We start from the raw sequence: 13,569 nt of genomic DNA, 5'->3' as shown, positions 1-13,569 counted from the left end.
AAAAAAAAAGAAAAAAAAGAAGAAAGAATAAGGAGGAAGAAGAAGAAGGAAGAAAGAGGGAAAAAAATAAAAAAATAAAAAAAAAATCGAATTTCCAACCTTACCCTTGTGCCACGTCAGCATTTTAACACCGTTAAGTCATTTTCCGTTTTTTGGTTAACGGCGCAAACCATAGTCATTTTTTTTTTGTAATAACAAACCACAAGGGTTTTTTTGGAAGAACATCAAACCACAAGGGTTTTTTTTTGGAATTTACCCTTTAAAATATCATATTATTTGGTCTCTTTTTAAAATTAAATGAGTACTATAACTACATTTATAATAATAAAAAGTACTTTATATATAGTTAAATATAAAATTTGAGCCCCTTTTGACCCTCGCCCTAGATGGCCGCACTCCTGGCATATACCTGAGTTGGCTCTGCTTTCATGACGAATGACCTAAAACCACAAATTATATATGCAAATATTCAAAGCGAAATTCTTTCTAATTCAAAAGCATTGAACGATTATTCCAATATCAGAAAAATTGCAAGAAGATCTTCACCCGAACGAGAAAGAACACCCGATTCCCATGTTACTAAGTCAACATATCATATTAACAAAAGTCAATATTTTTATTATATTACGCTAGCAAAGTCAATGATACATCATAAATATCGTTAATCAATTTTTAGCATATTTTATGCTAATTGCCTCTTTTACAAATAAAATGCTTGCGTGTTTTGTTTTTTCTTTCTTTTTCCTAAAAAAAAAAAGCTTGCACATGGATGAAACCATAAATATTTTCCCCTTCATATATATATATATATATATATATATATATATATATAATATAATATACATATATATAATATACTATATGTAAGCCCGTGCAATGTACGGGTTTTGTAATCCATTTTCATCAATTCTATATGTATGGAAATTATATTAGTATGATATTATTAAGTATACAAATTAGAAATTGTTCAAATATTATTTGCATTTTAAATTGAAGTAATGAATAAAAAACTATATTTTAAGTATGATTATATATTTTGTCTTTCCTCGTTACAATTGACAACTACTATAATACATTTATTTTCTATTTTGAAATTTTTTAACTGCATCAAATAATGAATTATTTAGTATCTTCTATTTTTTTTCCATGTTAAGGAGTGTTTGGTTACTTATTTTCACCTTCTGTTTGCATTTCCACTTTAAAAGGTAGATTTTTAGATGTTTAGTTAAATACCTTCTGCTTTACTTTTTACAAAAGCAGTAAATCTCTATTTTTTAAAAAAACAACTTTTTCAAAGGTAACCAGCAAACAGGAGCAGCAATCAGTAAACAGAAACAACAAACAATTTTTTTAATTTGCCGTTGCATTTTTTTGGACTTATTAAGTACTATTTTTTGAACTTATTAAGCATACTTTTCATGGTGCGATTTATTTTAAATTAATATTAAGCTTTTGTAAAAATAATTTACTTATTTTTAGCTTTTTAGGATTGGAAAATTGTAATGTAATAAAATTTTCAATTTTAAAGGTTGTCAACATTGTTGGATTCAAACTCTTTAATTTCTTTTAGTATCTTTTTTATTAATTACTTATAATGAACTTGTTTTAGATTTGTAATGCAACCTTCAACAACTTGTACAAAAATACATGTACAATAATTTTAGAAGTAGTTAATTTGGCTTAATACATCATTTGCCCCCTGAACTTTCAAAATGTTCCGATAGCCTCCTGAACTTGCATAAAATGTTTAGTTAGCCCCCTAAACTTGCGTAAAATGTAATCAATTGATCACTCGATTACAAAAAAGTAAGTTAAATGCGAAAGATGTATTCCACGCATCTTAAAAAAGTAAAACGACCAAGATCATGATATATAGTTCTAATATTAGAGAAAATAAGTTTTATAGTGGAGCAAGCAATAACTTCATTTTTAATCTACTTTTTAATTATGTAATAACATTCTAAGATGCGTGAAATAAATTTTTCGCATTTAACTTACTTTTTTGCAACCGAGTGATCAATTGATTATATTTTACGCAAGTTCAAGGGACTAACTAAACATTTTATACAGGTTCAGGGGACTATCGAAACACCTTGAAAGTTCAGAGGGCCAAACAACCTTTTTGGATAAGTTCAGGGAGCAAATGATATATTAAGCCAATTAATTTATAACATTTGAAAGTGCACATAACAAAAAAGATCTCATGACATTAGAAGAATTACTATGAACTTGTTCTTTAATAATTGGTAAATGAATTGTGATACCTTTAGAAAAATTAATATGAACTTGTTCTTCAATAATTGTTACATGAATTGTGATACCTTTAATTGTTACATGATTGTTGTACCCATTAAAATATATTACAAACAAATTATATATACATCATTGGTGTTTCAAAAAAAAAAAAAATTATATATACATCATTGGTAGTTGTCCCGTAGAATTCAATCTTTTTTTAGAAATGTTTATAATTTAATCAAATAAAACACGAAAAAGTACAACAAGCAAAATGTAAGGAATAAAATTTCACATGATTACACACTAAAGCAAATACAATATCCAAGAATGGACGGAAATGACTACAAAGAGCAAAAAGAGCATATAAAAAGCACAAAACAACAATATATTTCTAGTTAATCCAAATATGTAGAAAGACATCTGCAATCCAAACTTCACCGAACATTCGGATCTATGTCCCTATTTCATCGGAACTCTTTATCCGTCCGATAAAATATATGAACACAGACTAAAAAAACAATAATAAAAAATATAGAAACCTAACCCGGTGTGAGGAGAAAGAAGGAAGATCTTTCGTCCCCCTCAAAGAAGATCAACAAAATAGAAAGATTGACAGAACAAAAGAAGTGAAAGGAAGAAGAAAAGGATTAGGAGTTTTTTTTTTTGTTTGTTTCCTACGGTGAGGATTTGAGCAGTTTCTTTTGACAGTTTTTGGATTCCCGTAGAATTCAATCTTAACCACATGTTCCGTAGGCGGTCCAGGCAGCATCGAGGCGGCCTAGACGAAATCCAAATCGCTAAAAATTGACAAGGGGCAAAAAAAACGCCAAGGAGACTAATCCGAGCAAATCGGAACAGATTCTCGATTTCGAACGTCTAGACGAGCCTAGACGGTCTAGGTCAACATTACCAAATTCTATTTGTGAGCCTCATTTTTCTCCCTTGACTAATTTATAATCAGTGATTGTCACCAAATTGAATTCCTCATCTCTAAGGATTTTCTCATTAATTTTGAAAACCCCAAATCAATCAAGTTTCTTTCTCTCCTTTCAGCTTCAGAACATCAACAATGGAAAATGAAACCCATAAAGCACATATAATCTTCTTCCCATTCATGGCTCATGGTCACCTGATTCCATTACTAGACATTGCCAAGCTTTTTGCTTCAAGAAATCTCAAGATAACAATTCTCACCACTCCTCTTAATCAACCTCTAGTTTCCAGGCAAATCCAAACAGCCAAAACCTCAGGCTTAGACATCAATGTTCACTTACTTAAATTTCCGACTTCCGAGGTTGGATTGCCCGAAGAATGCGAGAATCTCGACTTCATCACTTCCAAGAATCTTGGATGGGAAGCATTTGATAGATTTTCCTTGGCTACAACTTTGCTTCAACAACCTGTGGAGAAACTACTGAAAGAAATCCACCCAGATTGCCTTGTTGCTGACATGTTATTTCCATGGGCTACTGATTCTGCTTCCAAATTTGGGATTCCGAGGCTCGTTTTCCATGGAACTTGTGTGTTTTCGTTGTGTGCTTCGATATCTGTTGAAGAATATCAACCGTATAAGAAACTTGAATCAGATTCAGATTCAGAACTCTTCGTTATTCCTAATCTTCCGGGAGATATAAAGATGTCAAGAAAGCAAATCCTGACTTCTGGGAGGATGGAGACTGAAAATGAGACTATGAAATTGTTCAAATTAGCTAGAGAATCAGAACTGAAGAGCTTTGGAGTAGTAGTAAACAGTTTCTATGAACTCGAATCAGTTTATTCTGATCATTACAGAAATGTTTTAGGCAGGAGAGTATGGAATATCGGCCCGTTTCACTCTGCAATAAGGATGTCGAAGATAAAGCGCGAAGAGGCTACGAATCATCCATCAATGAACACGAGTGTTTGAAATGGCTAGATTCCAAGAAACCGAATTCAGTTGTGTATTTATGCTTTGGCAGCATAAGCAACTTCAAAGCAACTCAGCTAAAGGAGATTGCAATTGGACTTCAATCTTCTAACAAGGATTTCATCTGGGTTGTTAGAAGAAGCGACGAACAAGATGAAGAAGATTGGTTGCCTGAAGGATTCGAAGAAAGAATGGAAGGAAAAGGACTGATAATTCGAGGATGGGCGCCGCAAGTGCTGATTCTTGAGCATGAAGCAATAGGGGGATTTGTGACACATTGCGGATGGAATTCGACACTTTTGAAGGAATAGCTGCTGGTTTGCCAATGGTGACTTGGCCAGTTGGGGCTGAGCAATTCTTCAATGAGAAATTGGTGACGGACATACTGAAAATTGGTGTATCTGTTGGTGTTCAAGAATGGACAATCTATGGTGATAGTCTTATTAAGAGTGAATGTGTGGAAAAGGCTGTCAATCAAATAATGGAAGAAGGTGGAAAAGCTGAAGAAATGAGGTGCAAAGCTAAGGAATATGCGGAAATGGCAAGGAAAGCGGTTGAAGAAGGTGGATCATCTTATTGTGATATTAGTAATCTGATTCTTGTACTAACTTCTTGTAAGTGTGACTAGGGGGTGTTAATGAGCCAGCATAGCTTGCAAACTATTCGAATTTAACTCAGTTAAAGTTCAATCGAAGCTCGATTTGAGTGTTTGGCTCGAAACATTAACGAACCAATACTGAGCCTAAGCTAGTATAGCTCCCAAACTATTCGAATTTAACTCAGTTGAAGTTCAATTGAAGCTCGATTTGAGTGTTTGGCTCGAAACATTAACGAACCAATACTGAGCCTACTTAGGTTCGGCTCGTTAACACCCTCAAGGGCGATATGTAGACTCATTCATGAGTCAGACTGGACCCGGTTGAAACCGAGCTTATAGCTAAAAACACCCGGTCCAAGTCCAGCTCAATCCACTATCAATTTAGTCTTGTTCGATATGTAGACTCGTTTTTGTTGAAGTTTTAGGACAACTAAAAGGGCAACAAATGTATTAGGACTAAAATAAAAATAAAAATAAAAATGTGATCACGGTGAACAAGTCTTATGAAGACAAATGAAAAAATTGCAGATAGATAAGGGATAAGAGGTTAGTGGTTATGAGTGTTTTGTGGTGGCTAGAGTCTTGTGTTGTTATAAGTTTGAGTACAGGAGTCCAATAGAAAGAGTGAGGAAAAAGAGTTGAGAGTGATTGGTCATTGAAATATTATTTCATGTAATGTAATATACGTAACTTCCTTTTTTCATGTGCGATATTTTAGGGATAAGGTATAAAAATACCTAATTTTACTTTTAATGTTGACAATCAAGAGCAATTTTACCCCTTGGACCAATTGGGGCAATTATTCATCAAATTGTCTTCACCGTCATGAATCTTGTCATCAACATTTCACATGTGCAAATCACAAACATATGTGAATTTTTTTTAAATATAGTTGGACAAAAAAAGTAAAAAATATTCAGCCGAATTTAAAAATATTAATCTCCAATTCCATTATTAAATAAAAAAATATGAAACTTTTTTTTTTAAAATCAACTTGCATGCAATTAATTGATGCAGAATAAAAAACATAATATCTGTGTTTTATAATAATGTCTGAAATTGACACAACTTGCCAAAGTTAGGGGTAAAATTGCCTAAAATTGCACCATTTTAGACGTCAAGGGTAAAATTGCTTTTACGTGTAAAAGTTAGGAGTATTTTTGCATCCTATCTCCATATTTTATAATCAGGTACCTTCAACAAAGTTACAAAATGAACCTCCTTAATCATAATAGTATCGTCATCAACAAGACCATCAAATATTACAGTCCGAGCAACCCTATGTAACATAGCATCCAAAGAACAAAAATTCATATTTTTAGAAGAATGAAATAAATAATTATCATGTAAAACTGAACTCAAACAATGAAAAAAATGCCACTGATAATTCAGGAAAAAAAAGCATACAGAATGATCAAGATTCTTGTTTCTTATTTCTTGTATATATTTTTAGACGGTATCGAGACATGTTAGGTTTACTGTTAGCAATCATAACGAGGAGAGGCCAAAAGTTTTAAGGGTATACACAAGGAGAAGGACAGGTCAGGGCACATGAGGAGAGAGAGGGGCATGAGTCTTTTGTCTGTTAGTAGATTATTGTTAGTTAAATAAGGGGAGGCAGGGGAATAGAGGGTATTGACTGTTTTGTTATTTTGGGAATTCTCCTGCTGCGCCAGGAAAGGGTGGGGCTCAGTGCCTGGGAAGCCTTTATTGATTTTGGTTGGGTAACTTAGAAACTTCATCATGAAGGAGACCATTGTTTACTGTTCATTGAGAGTATATCAATAGCATTTTCTTTCTCTGGTTACTACTATTATTCCTTCTTGTTCCTTTAAGCTTGTTATTCTCTAACATTTACCCTACAGATATTTAGTAATAATCTAACCTCACAGATATTTTAAGCATCATGCTGTACAAGAATAGTCAATAGACAATAAACTAATCATTTCCAAGGCCAATGTCGTAGTCTTACAAGCTTTTGACCAAGCAAGCATATACAATCAATACGCTTGTAAATGGCGCAGGGACGAGGAATGGTTCCTCCATTCTGTCCCCCGAATATTTTGGGGAATCTCTTCCCCATTAGTACGGGGAATCCCTATCCCATTGACAACCCTAACATCAACTAATAAGATGTTCTATAATCAAGTTTTAATCCATTAGATCCATATTTGGTAAAGGCACGCCTCAAGGCTCAGGGTCTTGAGCCTTGAACGCAGAAAACGAGGCTCTGTACGAAAGGCTCTCGCCTTGTGCGCCTGGGAGCCTAGAGCCTGGTGCTCCTGGCGGTTTTTACTTGAGGTATTTTTTTATTTTTACAGTTTTCTCTAAAATAACTGCTTGATTAATCCCAACCATTAATCTAACTTAAATAAGATTAATCTTAACCCTTAATTTAAATAAATCAAGAGTCTGTCATAATTAACAGAAACAGAATGAAGAAACTTCGACAGAAACGGAGTGAAGAAGAAACAGAGACGTACTGATGCGAACCCACGAGGAACAGTGCCTCGAAAACCCGACAACTAGATTTGATCCCTAGGAAAGCTAACGAATCAGGGTCGGACAAAAAAAAACCCTTACAAAACTAGGTTGTAAAGACCCAATTCCAGTCTCCAACAATTAAGGATTTAATCCCGAACTGTTCAAAGTAGTGCTCCAAAAAACACAAGAGAAACCACTCACAAACTCTTTAGAGTAATATTTTTATTGATATCAAACTTGTGTCTTACATATGAAAAAGCTCACCTTTAAATAGGTAAAGCAAATACAAACAATTACTTGAATTGCCCTTACATATCTTTGATAACAATAATAATACAAGGGCATTTAAGTACTTTATTTAGTCAAACCATTAAGACAAAGAAAATCAATACACATAATTTGACAATAATGCAAATGAGAAAACAAGACTCAATTCTCATGAAATTGATTAGGTTCACATTGTGTTGAAATTGTCATTTTGACCATTGAAATAATTAAATCAATTCATATTGAATTGATTTTATTTTCCCAATAAATCTAAATGGTTAAAATTCATATGTTGATTTTTGACTCAATTTCACCGCTTGTTTTGTTTAGTCCATGTTCGGTTTCTTTGATGTGTCCGCTTTCCGAATAACCCGAGAGGTATGAAAAAGTTATAGCTTCTTGAATTCCATCTGTGTCAATTTGGTCCGACATATCTAACATTTGCACCACATATGTTTGGAGCTCCTCTTCAAATTGCTTAGCACGTGCCCGAGTAACAGGTCCATCTGGTAGACGTATTCGCTCCATATGAGAATCCGGATTTTCAACCCGGGTTATATCACGTACGACCTGCCTGGAATTGTGTGTGTCCTTTTTGATTGACAATGAATGGTTATTAGTTTAGTAGCATTAGTTATAGTTAGGTATTTTAGGTTAAGACGTTAAGTAAATGTTAGTGTCTCTATGAAGTATGAACTTAATTTGGTGTTTTTACATTTATGATTTAGTGTTGTGTTTTTATGTGTTTTTGTTTTGTTTCTGTGGTTAAAAGTGTGTTTTTTTTTTTGTTTATGATTAACCAGTAAAAGAGTATATATATATATTTTTTATTTTATGCGCCTTGTGTTTCTAAGGCGTGCACCTCGCCTTGCGCCTTTAACCACTATGATTAGATCACAGAGAAAATAAGTACCTCTGCTTTAACAACTCTCCAGTTATAAATATTCAGTTATAAAGACCAACCATGTAACAATACAGTAAATAAGTTGATAGTAGCTTCTAACCTGATTCTGGTGGGTCCGAAGCATCTGCATCTACCGCAGAACTAAGAGACTATTTATCTTTGTTGCACAATCCAAATCAATCCAAAGAATTAGGAGACTATTTTAGCATACTGGTGAACTTTTAGTTATGTTAATACCTAAGCCGACTGCAGCTATTGCAATTTCAACATAAATTAATTTAAACCCTCGACCACTTTGTCTACGAAGCTCTAGTAATATATCAAGAAAATGAACCAATTGATTTAAAAGTTTAAACTGACAAGTAAATAACAACAACAACAACAAAGCCTTAATTCCGAAATGATTCGTGGTCGGCCAACATGAACCATTATATAAAACCGTGAAATCAAGTCGTGTCAGCGACATAAATTCTCTCCCTCCGTCCTATCCACTACCATATTTTCCTCAATCCCCAATAAACTCATAAGTAAATAAGGCTCAAAAATAATTTTTTATAATAGAGATGAAATTTGAGAATGGATTTAGTAATCATGCAAGCCATTCATCAACATTTATATCATTATGTATTATATAATATTTACTTTATTATATTTTTCTATTTAAGTGAACCTCTTCGAGGACGAGCCTTGGCGCAACGGTAAATGTTGTTGTCGTGTGACCAAGAGGTCACGAGTTCGAGTCTTAGGAGCGGCCTCTTGCCAAGGCTTGCCCCAGTACACCTTTGTGGTGGGACCCCTCTCCGGACCCTGGCTCAGCAGGGACGCGTAGTGCACCGGGCCGCGCCCTTTAAGTGAACCTCCTCAACCATAGCTTCCACCATGGTTACTCACATGATACACTCCAATCTGCAGTATTTTAAATTGCAACAGTCAACAGAGAAGATGCAAAAGGTCAGCAAGAAATTAGGATTAAATAATTAGCAAGTGGAAGATTTAATTACAATGTTATTGAGCTCAACCCATTTATTTATCATTTTAATTTGATACAAAGAAAATGTTAATTATATTATATATAGTTGACTTCTTATTGGAGGTTGTATAAACAAAGCCAGATGATCTACATATGAATCATTCTCATTGTGCACATCCCTTTATCATTATGAAGTTTTAATCAATTGTATTTTGGTGTTTCTCTTCTAACATATATTTTTAATTTCTGAAAGTTTTACTCTAATCTATTCCTTGTTTTGGTCAAAGTTTTATTTGTTGAATTAAATTTATTTACTTTAATTCTTCAGTTTGTTACCAATTTATAAAAATAAAGAGTCCTAATCTCTGGTTTCTTTCTTGTTAATCTTTCATTTCATGATCACTTGATTTTGTTGGCTTATAGCTTGAAATCTTTATTTACTTGGAGGAATAGAGCAACTTTCGAAGACACATTAAAGTCTAATTAAAGGTAAAGTCCAAAGAACATTGTGTTTTAGCAAACAAAATAGATTAACCATAGAGTCGTTTCTTTATATCCTAAAGTATTCTTTTAAGGTATCGTCTCTTTTATTTCTAAAAATTGTTGGGCCCTATGTTGCACGGACACTTCTAGTTAGTAGCGTTTCTGCGTCTCGTGTCCATGTCCATTTTCGTTAATAGGATACTTTATGAAGGTTATGTTTTAGAAATAACGTTTCCCGTGTCTATGCCCATTTCTATGTCCATGTCCGTGCACATAGGTTGGGCCTAAAAAATTGGGCTCTTTTTCACGTTAGGGGTTATATTTGATCTCCTCTAATAACCATTTTGACCCTTATCCTAAACTATAACTAATATTGAAGGATAATTCTGTAATATTTTTGCTTATGATTTAAAGGGTATATCCCAACATGTTTCTTTTCTTTACTAAGAAGTAGTTTATGTATCTAGTTGATCATACAATGCAAATGAATCAATTTTGATTTGATTTACAGATCAGTAAGCATCAAGTCCCTGAAACTTGTGTAACACCTAATGACTCAAAACAACCTTTTCGCCCCTCAACTTGCTTAAACTTCCATGACTACCTCGCGTCTTAATTTCCATGCGGATATCATACACTCTACATGCCACTAGCAGTTTAAGAAAATTGAATTGGTGGAAAGATTATTTTAAGCAAATTTAGGTGGTGGAAAGGTCGTTTTAAGCAAGTTGGGGTGGCAGAAAAGTCGTTTCAAGCAAGTTGAGGAGGCGGAAAGGTCATTATAAAAGTTTGAAGTCATTAGGTGTTTGAATGCAAATTGGAGGTGAGTATGAATTAAGCCTTTGATTTAGTATTATTTTACTCAGCATATCAGATTTTTCAATTTCAGACAAGTAAACATGGCATGGGCATGGGCTCAGGGGATTGTTCCCTCCATTGCTGCAAAATATGTGGAACAAGGAGTCAAAGCATTTGTAAATCAATTTCGCTATATGTGCTGTTTGAAGCATTTTCAGAAAGAGTTGAATGAAGAAGAAAGAGGACTAATTGCGTTACAACAAGATTTGGAGCACAAGCTTGAGCAGGAGCGAAAAAATACAAAGGTAGCTAACAAAACTGTAGAAAACTGGATTGAAGACACAAAAGAAGTCTTGAATAATGTTGTTGTTCTACAAACTGCAATGAAAGAAGATCAGTATTGCTTGAATAATTTGTGCCCGAATTGGTTTTGGCGATACAGAAGAAGTAAGGAAGCTATGGGATTGACAACAAATCTCAAGAATCTGAAAGATGAGCATCAAAAATTACCCCAAGAGCTAACACATGAAGCAGATCTCCCAAATATCGGATTCATCCAATCCGATGGTTTCATGCCCTCTAGAGCTTCAGAATTCGCTCTTGGTGAAATTATCACTGCACTAGAAACTAATGGTGTCAATATAATTGGACTGCATGGGATGCCTGGCGCAGGGAAAACGACCTTGGCAAAACAAGTACAAAAAGAAGCTATGAAAAAAGAGCTTTTTCATGAATATTTGATAGTAGTTGTATCAGAGAAACCAGATGTTAGTCGTATTCAAAGCCGACTTGCTGAGCAGCTGAAACTGGAGTTTGGAAGGGAAAGTAGTACAGAAGAGAAGGCAAGCAAACTGATGTTCCGGCTGCTGGATGAAGGGAAGAAGCTTTTAGTGCTAGACGATGTTTGGGGAGAGCTCAATCTAAGTGAAATCGGGATCCCACCTGTTCATGATCTCAATAACTGCAAAATTTTGCTAACAACGCGTAGAATACCAGCTTGTGATGCTATGAAATGTCAAAGGAGGATTCTACTTGATATCTTGACAGAAGATGAAGCATGGGCTTTGTTTAAAAGTGCTGCCAATCTAAATGATGGCTCCTTAACAGATGTGGGAAAAATGGTAGCAAAAGAATGCCAGGGTTTGCCTTTGGCGATCATGTCAGTAGGAAAGGCTCTCAGAGGTAAAACTAGACATATTGCATGGACACAAGCACTAAAAAAGCTCCGAGAAGGTGAAATTGAAGACATTCGAGACATAAGTAGAAAGGAAAATGCCTATAGAAGTCTAAAGTTCAGTTTTGATGAGTTGCCACGAGAGAATACAAAGAGATGTTTGCTGTTGTGTGCTTTCTTCCCAGAAGATTATGCAATTTTTGTTCCGCAATTGGCTAGCTATGCTATTCAATTGGGGATTTGTAAACGCTCTTTGTCAACCAAGGATCGAAACACAGTGGAAGAATTCTCAGAGGAAGTTGATGAGCTGAGAACCTCTCATTTATTGCTAGAATCTGAAATACTAGAAGGTGAAACACAATGCATGACTTGGTTCGTGATGTTGTTCTAAAGTTGGGGAGAAGACATTCAATAGTTGGAGATCCTAAAGAATTTGAAATGGAGAGTCTAGGATTGCAGATGATTGCAGATCAATATTTTGAAAAGGATGGATTCACCAATATTCCAAATGAAGCTTTCACAGGTGATGTTTCAATTACAGAGTTCATTGAATACAAAGAATTTGTACTCTATAAATCAGCAGAATCAGCTCTAGTCCAGATTATCAAAGCATTACAGACTGATGGTATCAATATGATTGGACTACACGGATTGACAAGAGTAGGTAATGTTACCTTCTTCCCACAATGGAAAATTATTAGCTTGTATATGGGTTTATTTTGAGATGAGACTTATTTTGAATTTGAAGTGTATTAAGAGAGGTTTTAAAAAATAAACCAAGGCAGTGGAAATCGCATTCGAGGCAGTGGCTTATCCACAGCACAACCTTTCAATTTGATAAGTTGTCTTCCTAATTTATCTTTTGTTTCCAACAGGTAAAAGCTCCTGGGCATTGCAAGTAGCATATGGAGCAGTAAGAATGAAGCTATTCGATGAGTGTGTTTTTGTACATATGCCTGAAATATCAGACATTAAAGCTATTCAGAGTCAAATTGCAAAAAACCTGAAACTGGAGTTGAAGGAGGGAAGTAGTACACAACAAAGAGCAACACAATTACAGCAGCGACTGTTGGATGAGAAGAAGAAGATTTTAGTGTTGGATGGCGTTTCACGAGATGTTAATTTGAATGTAATTGGAATCCCGTCTATTGGTAACCTAAAAATTTTGATAACAACACATAGAATATCAGTTTGTAAGGCTATGAAATGTCAAAGGAAGATTCTTCTTGATCCCTTAACCAAAGACGAAGAGAGGTCTTTGATCGACAAGATAAAGAACAGTGCGCTTGAAGAGTCGATTAAATTTGCAGCATACAAGATCATAGAACAGTGTAAGCGTTGTCCTGGAGCAGTTCAGGCAGGAAGGCTTATCAATCGTGAAAAAGGCTCTGAATCTATCCTTCTGGGGTCTATACAGTACGAACCTAGACTCATTTTTATCAGTATGGCGAACATTTGGAAGGAATTTTCAGCGGAGCAAAAGAGATGCATGCTGTTGTGCAGTTTGTATGCAGCAGAAGATGAAGAAATTTCAGTAGAGGAGTTGGGTAGATATGCCCATGCAATGGGAATGTATGGGTCAGCATCAATTGAATATACAATGGACCGACTGATGCAGGCCATTGACAATCTTTCAGATTATCATTTCATGTTCCTAGCTACAGGAGACAGGCACATTCAATTGCACGCTGCAGCTCGTGATGTTGCTCTACGTCACAATGAAAATATGAATCCCTTCTCATCTTGA

The 13,569-nt window shown here is 34.8% G+C and overlaps 2 pseudogenes; both read left to right on the top strand.

Annotated features, from left to right (window-relative positions):
* Nucleotides 1-3,239: 3,239 nt before the first annotated feature.
* Nucleotides 3,240-5,444, top strand: LOC136227986 (scopoletin glucosyltransferase-like; annotated as a pseudogene).
* Nucleotides 5,445-10,749: 5,305 nt separating this feature from the next.
* Nucleotides 10,750-13,569, top strand: LOC136227054 (disease resistance protein At4g27190-like; annotated as a pseudogene).

The sequence above is a fragment of the Euphorbia lathyris genome, chromosome 4 (assembly GCF_963576675.1).
Source record: "Euphorbia lathyris chromosome 4, ddEupLath1.1, whole genome shotgun sequence".
NCBI classification, from domain to species: Eukaryota; Viridiplantae; Streptophyta; class Magnoliopsida; order Malpighiales; family Euphorbiaceae; genus Euphorbia; species Euphorbia lathyris.
Note: the sequence above shows the minus strand (reverse complement) of the source record. Positions and strands in the feature narration are given on the sequence as shown.